General features: G+C 44.4%; 1 protein-coding gene across 3 annotated transcripts in view; it reads right to left on the bottom strand.

Moving 5' to 3' along the window:
• The window catches only part of TENM3 (teneurin transmembrane protein 3), a 2,564,262-nt gene that overhangs the window by 610,671 nt on the left and 1,936,711 nt on the right, over nucleotides 1-16,880 (bottom strand). Inside the window, exon 1 of one of the 3 annotated variants that reach the window (XM_058719936.1) lies at nucleotides 7,205-7,296. The exons of 1 other annotated variant lie outside the window; for it this stretch is intronic. The gene's annotated coding sequence lies outside the window, so the exon portion shown is untranslated. Of the gene's footprint in view, nucleotides 1-6,588; nucleotides 6,702-7,204; nucleotides 7,297-16,880 lie in introns of those variants that run through there. One more of the 3 variants, XM_058719935.1, reaches the window with a different exon arrangement.

Here is a 16,880-nt window from a genome sequence, read left to right as displayed (position 1 = left end):
GAATAAACAAGTATCCTTTTCAATAGGATAACTTTTATATTACCCAAATATACATATCCCAATATTACCGTATGTGTAAGTGCTTCATGCAAACCCACTAAAATACTTTATGCATTTCTCATAAATTAATATCAGTCCTGTCTTATCACTCTCTGCATAACATACCTTCCAAGGTGCAGTCCAAGCATATTAGCTGCCCTAAGGTACCACTGTAGCACAGAAGCCAAATGCTGGACACAACAGGGATGCTAGAACTTCCTGGGGGAAGAAAGACCTCTCTTTGGAAACACCCCTGTTAGCAGAAAGACTCCTCACTTCCTCGCAATGATAGTGACTCCACAATTCTAATCGTGCACTATTCGTTGAGCTTAACTGAACTCAAGATGAAAGAATCCACTCTCATAAAAGAATATCTTTTTTTTTGTTTTTCTGGATAAAGCAGGGACCACAAATTCACGTCACCCTACTATTCAGACTGAAGGCAGATGGTCACTACTGAGCTGTTATTTCTTTCTGAATTGTGGCAATCTGAAGAGGAATTATCACAAGCTTCAAAGTGTAACTAATAATCGAAGAGATGACAGAATGACTAAAATATATTGATTATGAGCTTCATCTTCGGAGAGAAGTGACCTTGTAAAGTACCTCCTAAATGACCATTTTAAGGAATCAGAGTGTTTGTTTTTAAGTCTCTATATAAATTTGAGAATTATAAAATTGTAATTTAGTGTTCAGTCCCATAGAAACAAATAGAGTGGTTAATAGATTTTCTTTCCTCTGACAATATGAAGAACCATATACAATATTTGGAATTTCTTCGATTAATTTTTAAACAATAGTGATGTTCACATTCTTGGATCTCAAATGCAAATACTGAAAAGTGAAGTTAATTTTCCCTTGTACTTACCCCATCAACTTGCAATGACCAAATCTGCCCTTTATAGATCGTTTTTTCTGTCAAACACACTGCTACACACAGAAAATGCTCAAAGGACCGTCACTCTTTATAAAAGATATCCATATTCTCTCCTCTTCCTCTTCTTCACTTCTCCCGCCCCCCTCGTTCTCTCTGTATCTCCTTTTGGTTTTAAGGCAGAGACCCACTACACCCAGTTATAAAATAGCTGCTTATTATTAAGTAATATGACCCCGCCCCAGGGCAAACCAAGTCACATCATCCCCACTCCTCCCCAGCTTCTGGAATTGAAGTAAAAAGTATTCTCCAATTCTGGAAAATACTTTATCAACAAACAGCATCTCACAATTACTTTCACATAATTGAACATGAAACTACAGGTGTGAATATATGCACTTGTTTTTCCCAAGACACTTCATTTTCAAAAGGGACAATCTCTTTTCTGTATGTTCCAGGGTAAGCCAGAGATGACAACAGATGTGGGGGAAATGATTTTTAAAACTGCCATATCTCTGTAAGGGATCATCAACTCCTTACGTTACAGGAAAGAATATAACCGTAGTTTGGTAATGTGATACACTATACTCCACGTACGCTCCTGAAACATTCAAGCCATCTATTACCTCCTTCAAGTCTTGGGACTCAGTTAAGACTGCCACCTATCACAAACTTGTTTACAAAGTCAGTGCTACCCCAGTGCTAGCTTTTTTCTAAGACTGCAAGAGTAGCAACAGGCCAGTAAAGTCTCCTTTTTATTATCACTTCATCATCATCATCACCATGATTATATGATACGGTTTCAATCATACACTCATATGACTTGTGAGTACATTCTATGATATTGACATTAATTTGCTCGGTGACTCATTCAAAGTAGAAAGAAGAAGGTTTCAGTAGATGACCCTCTTTTACAGGAATTCTACACAGCTGTTCTAACAAACTACGGTTACCTGAGTTATTTAATCAAAACCATAAAAAGAAATCAACATTGTTTCCAATGAAGGATTCCTTGTATAGTTTTGGCGTTTGAAACATCTATACATCTTAGAGCATTTTTCTGCATTTTGAAGGTTTATATTCCAATGGGTGGCTAAAATGATGCTTTGAAAATGGCATTTTAAGTACATTGTTTTAGCATTTCAAACTCTTTTATGTGAATGTTTTTAACTGGAAAGACACTAATTCAATGTAAATAATCTATCATTACAGTGAAAAAAATTAAAATATAATAAACATATTTCCCACAAGGTCTTTTTTTTTTTCCTGAAGGCAGAAAGCAATGCCACTGTGGGAACGTTATATTCCCTATAAAGCAGTCATGATGTCTTTATTTAAAAATCCTATAGACTATGGCTATATTAGAATACTCATCTATATTAATCTTACATTCTATGCTTTTAATATTTTATTTTATTGAGACTGCAAGCGTATATCGCAGTAAACAATGTAATGTGGACCAAAGTCCAAGAGAATCTCAACGTGGCCTTTCAAAAGAGAAGAAAAAGCTGATGAGGTTAAGACCAGACACAAGTAAGATACAAATGAAAATATTACAGTAGGGACCATAATATCCACCGAGTTTCCAGGTTTCCAAAGAGGATAAAGAACTACCTCCACATGCATTACCTTTCGTGTCAGGGTAATACCCACCACCTTATGAAATAATGTTACAAACACACGTGCAAGATGTACATCTAGAATTCTAAGAATTCCTCGAAAAACTCAACTAGAACACTGATACAAACCAAAAAGGAAATAACCTCGTTGTAAAATGTTTACCATTTGTAATTCCTAAAGACCACAAAGCCCTTTGATGAACAAGAAAATACACCTGAGGCATATTGTATCTAGGGGGAAAAAGGCTATCTTAGTCAAATACGTAATAATGAATTGTTTCCTCATGCTTTATATAATTCTTAGAGAAAGTTCAAGTTCTGTCCCCAAAAGGATGTTTTAATTATAGGAAGCAATATTTTAAAACTCATACAAGCCATCACACTTATTTGGAAACAAATGACTTTTCAAGATGTAGAAATATTACTATCAATCACCAACAAGTTAATTCTACATAATAAGGCAGGTTTGGATGCAAACTGACCCACCATGGAATGCTGTATCTGAAATTGATTACAACAGCACTCAAAATGAATGCAGCCCTCTAAACCACTTCTTTGCTCAGAAACATTAATCTCAATTAGAAGGAGAGCTTCATAATGGTAATGCTTGGTATAAAAAAGTATGAAATAAATCAGTTTTTATAAGACACAATAATTAATCAGTTTTGAAACTTATAATTTTTTTTTTTTTAGCACAAAATGTCCATCAGGATTCTTAAAACAGCTGCTATCTCTAAAATAAGGGTTTTGAATGCGGTCTGAAAGCAGCTTACATGACATAATTTTAAAGACTTAGTTATTAAAACTTCTAAGTGGCATTCCATTATTATGCTATCTTTTCAGTATACTTCTTAATTTTGAATGGGTGTTAAACTCTTCTCCAGACTACCATTCCACTTTATATCACAAATATGAACACTGGCTTTAGCTGAAAATTCAAAGGGATGTCTAATTGGGTGTGGATCAAAGTTTGATAGCAAATTACTGTATCCTCTGCTGATATTTTCAATCGAAGTAAAGGAAGTGTCTTCTGAAAGTCAAAATAGACATTTGACTATCAAATAAAACACTGCATAGATAAGCATTGTGTCACTGAACGTGCCTAACAGGTTTCTACAGCACATCTTAAGGAAAAGGGCAGACAATTCATTAAAACTGCTGAAAACACTGATTCACGCAAGTAAAATACCTTGATGACATTCCTCAGCCGCCCAGAAATTAAAAAAAAAAAAAAATGTAAAGGGATAAATAAAGCTTAATAGAAAGAAGGTAACGTATTTACCACAAGGATCAATACTGATAAACAAATAAAGCTGTCTTTACGGTGCTTTTATATTAAACTATGGCTATCTTCAGGACTTACTTCCCAGTACGATTGTAGGCAGGGCAGACTTGAGCATTTCCAAACATGCTTTCACAGCTGTTCCAAAAACATCGTTCTTTGTACATCACGCTCAAAGTTGATCAAGTATTTCTGATAGGTCATCCTACTCCCAACGATAGCCATATGCTTTTGCCTGGTTTCTTAGTTGCTTGACTCTTTACAAAGAAAATAATTTTAACTCTTGGCTTTCAGAAGCAAAGCTAAGAACGAGTAGCCTGAACTTGCCAACTGGATTATTATTGTTCAGCTAGGTTTTCTTTCCGAATAAATTTAAAACTTTTCTATTTAGGTGCTTTCTTCTATTCACAGATAAGCATCCTTATCTTCTTTGTCTTCCCCCTAATAAAGCAGGTTCTCTTTTCTATCCAAAAGACTCATGACACGCCTACAAGATCATAGTAAGAAAAGCCTCTATAATTTACCTAAAACATTTCTTCCTAGAAAATAAACCCAGCCGTGCAAAGTGGTTCAAGGTGGGGGGGGGGGGGGGGGGGACAGTCAGAATTCTACTATAATTTTATCTGCTTTATTTTACGTAATTAAGAAATCTTCATTAGGGTTGATATTCCCTGTCTATGAGTTGCTGACATTGATGCTATTGGCACAGGATACTAATAAATTCTTCAAATATATGAACCCTGGGATTGTGATTAGTATATATAAATACATTTCATAAAAATTGGGTAGTATATGTAAAAATATACCTGTCTTACTTAAAGGAATTACTTTCCCTCATAATAGATATTCTTTTTTAAACTGTCTACAAGAAAATATATGTACCACTAGCAAAAAACAGTACCTTTGAGTAAAGAGGAATAGTCAAATGCAAATAAGAAGAAAGGCAAATTGTTCGGGAAAATGCAACAGGAAGAGAGGTACAGTAGAATCCTAAAATACAAAACAACTAAACTCATTATAAACTCCTATCTTTGAAGAATTTAGGAGTAATTTGTGAATGCCATGACATTTTAAAGTGAGATTAGCAAGTCTTATTACTGAACTAACCTCTCACTCTTAGAGCAAGAATTAAATATTTGCTCTGCATTTAGAATCACAAATCGAAAGTTTCACGGCTCTTGCAAGAATTTCCTATGTTAAGAAACAAAAGCTAGAAGCTTTAGATAATTCAGAACGTATTCAGGAGTGCACAAAGTAAGGTGGTGGGTGTATTTGTAAATTTTTTGTTTCAACTGAAATATTAAAATCTAGAATGAATTCTAATTATGCAGTTGCTCTTAATTCTAAACTCTGTTCCTGATATACTAGACAGACCACAGATACTTTTCCAGGTAGGCAACTGGGTGGAGAAGGGTACACAGCGTATTTTAAACAAATTCACTGAAGGAATCAAAGCCCAAGTTGTGTTCTGTTGCAATACTACCTTTTGGGGGTACTCTTCCAAGCTTTCCAAAGATGCCAGTCCTACCTTGTTTTTTTGTTTTCTTTTGACAACAGAAAGGAAAGGTAATGCGTGAACATATTTCTATTTCTACTGAGAAGACCACCCAGTGGATTCTGCCAGAGCCTACAAATGTTTGACAAATACATTGTCAGGAGATAAGAAGTAAGAGCACGATGAAGGGACAGTGCTGCTCTCCGGAATCCCAGCTGTCTGGGGCCCTGGAAAAAGTGCCTGGACAGCTCTCACCCTTTCACCTCCACTGCACTTACCCAAAAGTACCCGGAAACTTTTCTCTAGCTTTAAATTATAAGGACTACAGAAAACAAATGTACCTGCTGTATGATGAGGTAGAATTACCTGTGACCCTTTCTCCTGGATAAGCATTAGTAGCAGGTTACCGTCACAACTATTTTAAAGGTGAGGCAGTAAGAATGGAATCCAAAATGCATTAATAAGGTGTTCGGCAGAGATCAGACACAACCCACCTCAATCTAAAATATCTGACGCTCCTTCTAACTGGTTGCAAAACACGATACAGCCTGCGATCGAGTTGCACATCCGTAAGCCTGCAATTTTTTAAATGCCCAGTTCAGGCTATTTGTTTGTTTCCAGCCCCATCCAGAGTTTCCGGATGAAGTTTCAGTCGAGAGCTAGCACTCCCCACGCCACCCCAGCCCCTCGTTTCCGTCCTTCTTTCCTTCCCAACTTGGCTCCCCGGTAGTTGGAGAAGCCTCGTTTCCACTTCCCCGGAAACTGGTGACATTTCAGGGCTTCCCGCTCGCTGGAGGCCCCCCAAGGATCTTCTCAGATACCTTCTCGGAGGACGCGCCACAGAACTGGGGATCACCCCGACCAGAGCAAGACTCCCTGCCCCCACGGAGCGCCCAGCCTCTGGGCTGCCTTTCTCCGGGAGCCCGCGAGCCCGGGGCTCCCCGGACCCGGAGCGCCGTGCCCAGCTCCTCCGGCGACACGCACCGGCGAAGTTCCCACCTGAGCAGGCAGCCGGAGGTGTCAGACGCGAGGGAGGGGCGGGGACGGGGAGCCCGGGCGCGGGGAGGCCAGACCCGGGGGCGACCGCGCGCGATGGAGATGCTCCCGGGCCACCCGGGCTGGCCAACCTGCTGCCGCCTCCCAGAGCCGCGCGGGGAAACGCGCCGCGCTCCGCGCCGGCTGCTGCCCGCCCGCCCGTCCTCCCGCTCCCGGCGCCGCGGCCCGGGCACTAGGACCCCAGAAAGGAAGGAGGGCGCGCCGGCGGCGGCGCCGCACTTACCGCGCTCGGCTCGCCCGCGCCGCCGGCTCGCTACCCGGCCGCAGCCGCCGCGTCCACCCGAGCAGCGCGCACACACAGCACTTGGCCAAATTCAAAGGAGCCGGGCGCGGGGGAGGGGGCCCCGCCGAGGGAGCGGAGCGTGGGAGCGGGGGGAGGGGGGCCGCGAGGGGGAGAGGACAGCAAGTGTTACAACTTCCTTCCCTGCCCACCGCCCGGCCGCGGCGGGCGAGGGACGCGGCGAGGGGAGGGCAGCGCGCGCCGGAGCGCCAATGAGTTCACTTTCTTTTCCTCCCCCGCGCTCTCCCCCTCTCCCTTCCCGCCGGCCCCCTGGAAGCCTCCGGCTCGGCCGGAGAGGCCGGGCCGGAGTTTTCGGTTTTCGGCGGGGGGAGCCGGAGGACGGCTGGCGGCGAGGGAGGAGGAAGAGGGAGCGGGAAAGGTGAGGAGGCGAGCGGGGCGCGGTGCCAGGGAGCGGCATCCAGGACCTTAATTGTGCGACGGGGGGACGCGCCGGGCCGACTGTGCCCGAGACCAGGCGCGTACACGTGTCCGTGTGTGTGCGTGTGTGTGTGTGTGTGTGTGCGCGCGCGGGTGTGTGTGCCAGAGGAGGCGAGCCTACCATGCGCTTCCCCCGGTGCAGATCGCGGGAGAGCCCAATCACGGGGCGAGCTGGACCGCGCTGTGATCATTTATAATCCTGGACTCCTCCGCTCCGCCACTTGTCAAGATGACAGGTACTTTATTTCTTCTTCTTCTTAATTCAAAAAAAAAAAAAAAAAGAGATTCCCCGTTTACTGCCTTTTTCTGTCAAATGGGATTTGCCGGACTGAACCACGTTCGCCGCCCCTCCCTTCTCCCCTCCTCCAGGCCGCGTCGGGTACGGGAAAGCTCCGAGGCTCCCATGCTGTGACCAATCAGTGCCTCTACTACTCTTGCCGTGATTTAGGGGTCATCCATGAATAACACTTCACGCTGATGAATGGCTCTTGCAGGCTTTCGGCTCTGATGAGGGGTCTGCCCGCCGCTGATTGCAAACAGTAATGAACTCCCAGCGCCATTTGAAATTCACACGCACCTACAAAGTGCGGGGGTACGTGCGTGCGGGGGTGGGGGGGCGGAGGGGACTGTCCTTTTCTTCTCCCGGCCACGCGCGCGCGCGCGCGGGGAGCGGGGTCGGGGAGGGGGAAGGGGCGGGTAATTGCTTTGGACCGAAGTGGAAACACTTCTGTGTGTAATCAAACCTCTAACCTTCTTAGAAAACTACTTTTCTTGATCTTTCATAGGGTGTGCATTTCAGGTCAGCTGAGTCACCCGAGGAGGTAGGAGTGCAAGACACTGCCGGGAAGATGGATTCCGAGGCAGAAGGGTGTAATTAAGGATTTCCACTCCCGGTAGGCGGCCCGTCCTTTACAAGAGGATCTGAAAATGACCTGCGCCTTCCCCTCCAGAGTGTCCTCTCGTCCCAGACTGAAAAGCGCAAATGACCTTCGCACGCGAGAAGGGATTATACACGAGCCCCAACTCGGCACCGGCGGCGGAGAACAAGTGTCCGCCCTGGGGTTCAAGCACCAAGACCGCCCCAACAAGCGCGCGCTGGCCGGTGGGGACGGATTCTGGAGTCCTCCAAAGGCTCCACGCCCCGCATTCTCCGACGCCGCCCCCCTCCCCAGTTCTCCCCTGCTTCCACTCTGTGTGATGTGGGAGGAAAATAAAAGTTTACTGCTCTCCAGGAGACACTGTCACTTTGTACTCCCTTAAGTTCCCTGCAACACTCTCGCTCCCGGCTCCCCAGCCCCAGTCTCCCGGGCGTAAAGGAAGCCCACCGAGGCGGACCTAAGTTCCGGCTGTTCCGGAGTTTCGAAACACCCAATCCTCGACTTTCGAAGAGCTGCTTTCTGGCTCTCCGTCCTTCTGGAACCTGTTCCGCACCCGCCTGCAGCCGGGCTGGGGCGCGCGCGCTTGGGGAGGATGAGCGCGCCTGGCTCCTCTGGGGGCATCCTACCACTCCTCCAGGGTGTAGCTGAGAATTAGTGTCCCAGGCCTCAATGGGCCGCTGGCAAAGCTGACCCAGGAAGCCTGGCAGAGGAACCTAGTGAGCTCCGAGCCTTCTCATTCCATCTTCCACTTTCAACTTCAGAGCAGAGGACTGCAACGACCTGCACCTAACCAGACTCGCGCTTGAAGGAAATAACACGCACATTTGTAACTACGTGCAGACCAAAAAAACAGAGTAAGCACTCTGAAAACAAGAGTAATGCCCCCCCCCGCCCCCCAGGAAAGCCTGAGGCTTCATGATAGAGTTTCTCCAAAGTTTTGGGTAGAACTGACAAGGAGAATCCCTGAACTTGAATTAGTGTGCCCAGTGCTTCTGAGTTCCCGAAGTTGCTAAATGACCAAACGCACCTAAAAGTAATGTAATGCGTGATCAGCACGGCCCCACTCCCGGGGCGCACAAGCACATCCACGCGGCAGGGTTCTAGAGTCAGCCTAGAGTGGATCAGTCTCTTTCCTGCCTTGTGTGTTTCACACTTGAAAAAAACAAGGCGGGGGGGGGGGAGGGGAGGATGGGAATGAATGATTATTACCCTCTCATTGTAGCCATTCTCCTTTTCTTAAGAAAACTTTCGAATTGTGAAGATCTGCCCCAGATAACTACTTAAAGTTTGCATCCCTGATGTAATAGTAAGGAGACTGGTAGGGTGTTTCATAAATCACATTTGTGGCCCAGTTCCCACAAAAACATTTTAAGTGTTCGAAACTTTCCAAAGTGTCCATGTAACACTCCCCCTAGCTCTTTTGTACTTTACTATCCAGGAATACACACACACACACACACACACACACACACAGGGAAGTAAGACACCTCAGAAAGAGGCCAGAACAAAACCAAATTGCTGGTAGGAGGTGAGGTCGGGGAGCGGCGTGTTCCTTCTTTTCAGCTCTTTTCTCTTTTCAGCCCTTATTATAGCTAAAGCTGGTAATGAGCATAGGAAACAATAGAACTCATAAAATTTAGAAATGGTAATAAATCTTGAAGCTTGTCTCTAGCCCAGCTCCCTGTTACATGATATTCAAAGTTTTTCAGTATGTGACGCCGAGCATTCCCACTAATTGCCCACGATACAGACAAAATACTCTAGAATTCATTCGCACAGCCCCGTGCACTCTATGCTTAGCATCACCGGTGGACAAAACGCGCAGGCTTCCTCCGCGACCGTTGCGTGTGTGAGACGAAGCCCGAAATCCAGGCAGTTCATGTGTGTTAAGTTTGAGGCTTCGCGGGCTTTTTTGCCCCCCTCACTAACAAAGAAGTTCCATCATCGGAGGTCGTTAGGAAAAGCTGATGTTGCACACTGCCCAACTATACCGCTCGCTTTCTCCTCCAAATGCATCCTTGGAAAGCGGAGAGGCAGCTTGCTACATGACCATCAGGCTTTTTGCCTCGCTGAGCTGCTGTCATGGGAGGGCGGGGGTGGTGGGTAGATCACGCAGTGCCCTCGGCTGCAATAAAAAAACCCCGAGCGGGAGAAGAAATGCAAGACGTGGCTGTCTGTTTTGCAAGCCTCTGGCCTCTCACAGCAAACTCTGCCGGGCGCGGCTGGTGACTTTGCCGCCTTAACGCGGCCGGTCGTGTCCGGGATAATGGGGCCCGAGCTGTGGCATCGCCCTCCCGTGGGGTCCCCTTGTCACAAGGATACGCAGCTCACCGAAAGAAAAAACAAAACAAAAAAAAGGTTGCGGAGCTCCCTTTGCAGCCCCCACCCCCCACCCCTGGAAAAGCCTGCCTGCGGCCCTTGCATACCTCTCCAGTATGCTGGCCAGGAAGAGAAACTGCCGACCCCCTTTGGATCTGCTGCTCCACAACTCCCCACCTCAGTTGAGGGTCACCCACTTGAAGGCGGTACTTATCCATTTTATCAGCGTCACGTGGGCCTTCCCTGGAGCCTGATGTTTTGGGGGGCTGGGGGCCATCAGTTTTTTCCCTCCGGTTCCTAAGGGTCCAGCCTGGAACTGCAGAGGCTGGGTGGCAGCTGTCCCCCGCCCTCCCGTGGGGCCACTTCCTCTTCTGACATGGGGGGCTTTCAGGCGTGCAGAGGCGGGGGGGAGCACCGGGTCAGGCAGGTGTGACGTTCTCCATGGAGCCTCTTGGGCAACCGCTCACTTCATAGCCACTCTTTGCAATTACTACATTTGCTCCAGGGAACTGAGGCTAGATGGCCCGACCGTGGGCTCAAATCGGACTGGACTTCTCCCACCCGAGGGGCTCAAGGCACTGATAAGGAAGGGAGGCAAGGGCTGAGGAAGCCGTAGTTTAGACACTTAGACCTTCCTGCTGACCCTTTGAAAAGATCAGGAAAGCCAGTAATCTATATACTTCCAAAGGAGATTGTGCCTCAGCTGAGAACAATACGTGATGAGCTTAAAACCCAGGCTGAGAGCTGGCTGTCAGGAGGAAAGCAGGAGTCCTGGGCACTGGGAGCAGGGTGGTTAAACAAATCACTTTGCGCGACGAAAACAATGAATGTGGGACAATTTACAGCACTACCCCTGCGAAAACAAATAACTTATTTCCCTGGGCCGTTCCGCTGAGGGAAACCATAAAACACACATTCTGATTTGATCACTGACCAAGTCACAGAATTAAACGACTGTTGGTGGTAGAAAATACGCTTTCAGTACCTGAATTGGAGCCAGACAGGCCTCTCTCGATGTGCATGTACCCAGGGAACTGGTGATGGGACAAACCGCCCTTTAAAAGGGACCATCCTTTACCAGCACATTAGTGCGTGTCCCGCTGCATGAACGGGGCCCACGCGTGGCTCCCACCTTTGGTGACGAGGCGGTTGTGGAGTCCGACCCAACTGCTGACACGGCCTTGCTTCAGTCACATACAAAACCCCGTTCCTTGATGGATTCTGAACACAGAAGCATCTTTTCACACATGGCACCTGTAATCTTGGCTTAATCCCACATACGTGTCTAAAACGTGCCACAGCATTCCACACTGCGAGATAAAACCTTTATAATTAATCGTTGCCATGGAGTGCCCTTTAAAATCTGTCATGTCTTCTATGAGCAGCATTTTAGTAAGCAGTATGTATGCTATATTTAAGATATCCAGTATATGCCAAATATAGTGTATTTAAGGTGGGTACTAGCTGCTGGGAAGGCTTAGAAATTCATGACACAGGACAATTTTGTTAATACTCTGATGTCGTTTAGGTATTTTGGGATCCACTCTATAAGTTAACTTGTAAACCAATTAGATTGGAAACCTAGGCATCAAGTGACCATATTCAATATCAAATCCAGTAAACATCTCATTTCCCAGAAGTGTTCCACTCTCTCCTTCCTTGGCCGACTCCTGAGTCTCAGATGTCCTGTACTCTCAGCTTCCGAGACTCCGACTTATGAAAGTACCTATAAGTGACACTTCCCTTCCTTGGAAGAGCCTCCACCATATTTTCTGCGTATAATAAACAATGGCACTGTTTTATTATATGGGCCTTTTCCAATACCCCTTTAAAACCACAGGGTGGGTGAGGGGCACCTGGGTGGCTCAGTCAGTTAAGCATCCGACTTCCGCTCAGGTCATGAGCTCATGGGTTCGTGGGTTTGAGTCCCACATTGGGCTCTGGGCTGACAGTTCAGAGCCTGGAGCCTGCTTTGGAGTCTGTGTCTCTCTCTCCCTGCCCCTCCCCCACTCACACTCTGTCTCTCTCTCTCTCTCTCTCTCAAAAATAAACATTAAAAATTAAAACCACAGGGTCCAGCATAAAGGGCTGCCATACAGAAGGTGCTTGATAAATCATCATTGAATGAATGAATGAATGAATGAATAACATATTTTCATCATCTTCATTCTGACTTTTTTAAAGGATATGCCATAAATAAAATTGTCTTCAAAAATATACTTATTAAGTATGCTTTTCTACTTTTCTGCCCATCCATTTTTTAATGGCACATAGTTAAACAATTCTAGTTATGATATCAAGCCACATCAATTCACTTCTGATCTTGGCTGACTTTTTTCAGACACACAGTTTGAAGTAAAAGCAAAAATAATGGGGAAAAGCGAACGGATCTTATTTTGTTTTCCTCTTTTTCAGTAACATGTAGCAGTTCCTTGAAATTTGGAAAAGTTGGTAGTAAGCACCTATTAAATGCAGACACTCTATTTTCTGTTACGTGTGATGATGCCATGACACCCTTATTGTTCAAGAAATTTCCTTTGGACTTTTAATGGTAAGAAACATGGAGCCCGAGATGACTGTTTTTCATTTCTTCAAGACAAGGGTTCAGCTGGTATTGGGGAAACAATCTCTGTTTGTTCCTGTCTGCTCAGGAGGACTGTTTCTAATTGATCTGGCATGGAATTTAGTGGGAGATGTGTATGTAGCAACCGAAGTGCAGAGTCCGTATGCTTTGTAAAGGGATAACCATATGGGCCTTATTTGAAACATTTGAGGATTTTCGACATTAACCTGGGTTAAATTGAGCTATAAATTCAACTCAAATGTATACCTCCTGACAAATTCATCATCACTTTGGATACATCCAATCCCTGCTCCCCTCAGATTAATAAAGATGATGACCGCTTATCACAAATGCGGAGGTTCGATGTGATAAAGTACCATAATGTTGTACTTTGCACTGTTTAAATGCAAATTGCCCATATTAGGCAGACATTCCTACTGTTATCACTTCCAGTAGAATGGAAATGCTTAAAAATGATCTCTGGGTGACGAAAAAGATATACAGTCAAACCTATTTCCTCTTACGCTATTTTCAAGTACACTTCGCTATCATCATGAAGATTTAATTAAGCAAGCGCTGCTGTGCTAAAAAGCAAAGCGGCTGGAAGTTACCACTTACGGAAACATATTCAGGACTTCTGCAAAATACTTTGTTTGCTATTCTTCATGTAGGCATCTGAACAGTCACTGGAGGTTAAAAACACAACAGAATTCTAGAGCTTCCCTCTCCTATTTTTGAATACCAAATTTCGAGCTTACACTCTGTTATAGATAATAGTACTAAGTTCTGGATGTTGATGGTCCTTCCCTCGCAGCTTTAAATTGCCTTGAAAAAGATACAGTTTCTTTAATTAAAAAAGCTGCACAGAACTAATCCCTCTAGCTGAAAAAAGAAAAGTTTTAAGCAATCTCTTTCTGCTCTGTGAGAGGAAGGCAGACAATACCATAACAGATCAGAAACATAGGCTATAGCGTGCAGCCAGGAGCACAGCAGGGAACTGAATACTGCTCCGACTGTGTCATTTTTTAATCCCCCAACCCAGTTTTCCCCGTCTGACCTCATGCTGAGATGAAGTTATCACAGAAGACAGCTTTACTCTCACCAATGAATCCACCCCTGGATCTGTATTATCCTTAGCAGATCAAAACACCGCTTTCATCAAATAGCATTATCTGCATAAAACGCATGCAATTGCCCGATAATTTCACCCAAACTATGCTATTCATTTAAAGGACAAGAAGAGAAATGTAATTCATTCCTTTTGGGGGGTGGCAGAGGAGAGTGAGACCCGGGGAGCGGCAGGGGCTGGAGGAGCTCACTTACCCCCTTCACTCATGGGAACTTTTCTGTTTTTAACACAAAATCCCAAGAAGGGGTCCATTTAAAAGTCCCCGGCTCCTGCGCTTTAAGATTAATTGTTGGAGCGATCTGGCAGTTTGAGTGACAAAAGTGTAAGTTGGGTAGAAAACTGGCAGTGAGAAATGACAAAGCTTGCTGATGTCATTAGCAATGCTTCCCTGAACCCCAATAAAAACATCATATCCAGTAAAATTGGAGAAGCATAAGAATTAGCTGAACAATTGGAAGAAGTTTAACACAATGTTGTGTGTGTGTGTGGTGGGGCGGGGGGGGGGGGGGCGGGGAGGGTTCTTTCTGGAAGATCTTTCTATGCATCATGCAAAGTCCGGATCCTTACATTGGGAAGACAAAAGAGTATTCTGCAGTTTTGAGTCGATATTTTGAAGAATAATATGTTGAGACTCTTAGGAGTAAAGACTAGCTTTTTTTTTTTTTTGGTTTAGAAAATACTTAGCCTCCTTCAGATTCTCTTTCCTATTTTTACGTTTAAACAGTGTTCTCATTTGCATTGTAGACTGTATAAAATGTCATAATGGGCTTCTCTTTAATGGATCCTCACTCTTTATTGAATGACATCAGTTGTTTTGCTCAAGGTGTCATGATTGGTTAGAGCAATCATACAAAACCATTTATGTCAAGTAAATGGAATTGCTAAGAAGTACGAAAACTCTGCCATGGGTGTGGGTGACCTATTAGGTGCACGTTAATATCGTCGTAAGGTGCATTACTCACCATAATTTTAATGATTTAGCTTGAAAATGTACATCATCTGCTCGGTCCTATCTGAATTTACTCTGTAAATTGACCCTGTAAGAAATCCAGCTTAATCCCTACCTTCCATCACCCAGACAACACCCACACACAAAACTGTGTAAGACAAACAATCAGACCTGCTTGAAAAAAGAACGATATTAACATGCTTCCAATCGGGGGCTAGGAATACTTCTGGGAGTCCATGAGACAGGTGAAGGGGCAAGAATTTTCCCTTGAAAGAAAGACATAGGCACCGCAAGAAATTAATCATGGCACTATTATTTGTCATCATTGGCATTTTAATTACATGTACGTATTCTCTAAAGCATTTACGTATAATTAATAAATAGGTATTTTTTTTCCATACCGACTTCCTGAAACTATATCTCAATACCGAAGCGCTCTGAGGCTAAAAGTCTGTGAGGATCTATGGTCTGCTCAGTAGTAAAGTTCAAATTCCTGTTTCCAAAATATAGCTTCATGACATACAAATTATCTTAAATGTAATGTGATTAAGCATTAAACTATGGCATTTCCTTGAATTTAATGACAGTACTATTTTCATGTCAAACTTGATTACAAGAACCAGCTTTCAGAGGGAACTGTTTAAAATCCCAAATCATTAACAGATCATTTAGGGTTCAGGCGAACAAAACTTCTTGTCTGTGAAATATCAACTAAACACATGTAAGCAGAGAGGCGAGTTTCACATTTTGCCTACACGAGCGTGCGTGTGTGTGTGTGTGTCTGTGTGTGTGTGTGTGACTGATTGTAGAAGTCATATTTCTGTCTGAAAATGCCAGGAGAGAAAAGCTGTTTCCACCATCGACGATGCGACTCTCAACACACACATTGATGACGCAGTTCATGTTCAGAGATTATTTTCTCAAAATAACAGGGTGTCTGTCATGGACCACTTGAAATGGTCCCAGTTGAAATGGAGATAGTGGGACACGTGAGTTCCTTAAGACGTCAGGAAATTTAAATGCACAATGGATTTTGGTATTTTGTCTCTATCTTTGTTTTCACTCCAACTCTGTTTGATTCAAAACTGATTTTCCTAAGAGGCTAAAATTGGGTCACTCACAAATCCAGATTTTACAAGTAAATTAGATCAACTTCACATGAGTTTGTATTTGGAAGGCTAAGCGATCATCTCCATGGACTTGGAAATGTTTATCTGTTTATATGTTTGTTTTAAAGATGACATGTGAAATACACTACTCAGAGTTTGAGCTTCCTAAATTGGGCAGGCAAAGGTATTTTTAGCACCATTTTAGGTTTTCTCTTGGCTGAAACTTCAGTGTGCGTGGCTCACACTACATCACAACAGCAAACCCTGCTTTGATAAAGCCCTAAGAGAGGAGAACTGTAGATGAAGGCCATGAAATGGTGACAGGACTCAGATCGGGATAAGCAAGTTCTGGCAGGACATTATGATCTGAGTTTTCATCTCCCTGAGGAAGATGTAGCTCTGGGTTTTCTTTGGTTTAGGGAGAATGTAAGAAGCCAGGCTTCTCTCATGCAGACTGGGAGAGGAGTCCCGGCTGGGCAGAGGGACCATCCAAATTTCTCCCTCTGTTTACCTAACAATTTTTTTCCTAGCCCTCGCCTCCAAATCCACCACTTTTAATCCATAAAATCTATGAAAGGCCAGGATGTACCTTCCCCTCTTTTATCTTTGGGTAAGATATCTAGGAGAAAACAGAAAAAAAAAAAAAAGTAGGCCATGAGAAGATTATAAGCTAAGAGTCTATAAAGAGGGAGGAAATTGGCAGAGAGAGAATCTGAGTTAGGGGAGAAGAAGGGAGAACCAGCTTAAACTGAAGATAAACTACAAAGATGCCGGAAGGAAGAGAGTGTGTGTGAGATCTGTAGGTTAGAGTCCTGGTTTAATGGAGTTCTGCGTTCACCTTTGGTCTATT

Source organism: Neofelis nebulosa, chromosome 3, assembly GCF_028018385.1.
Source record: "Neofelis nebulosa isolate mNeoNeb1 chromosome 3, mNeoNeb1.pri, whole genome shotgun sequence".
In the NCBI taxonomy this organism is placed as follows: domain Eukaryota; kingdom Metazoa; phylum Chordata; class Mammalia; order Carnivora; family Felidae; genus Neofelis; species Neofelis nebulosa.
This window is presented reverse-complemented; position numbering and strand designations above follow the sequence as displayed.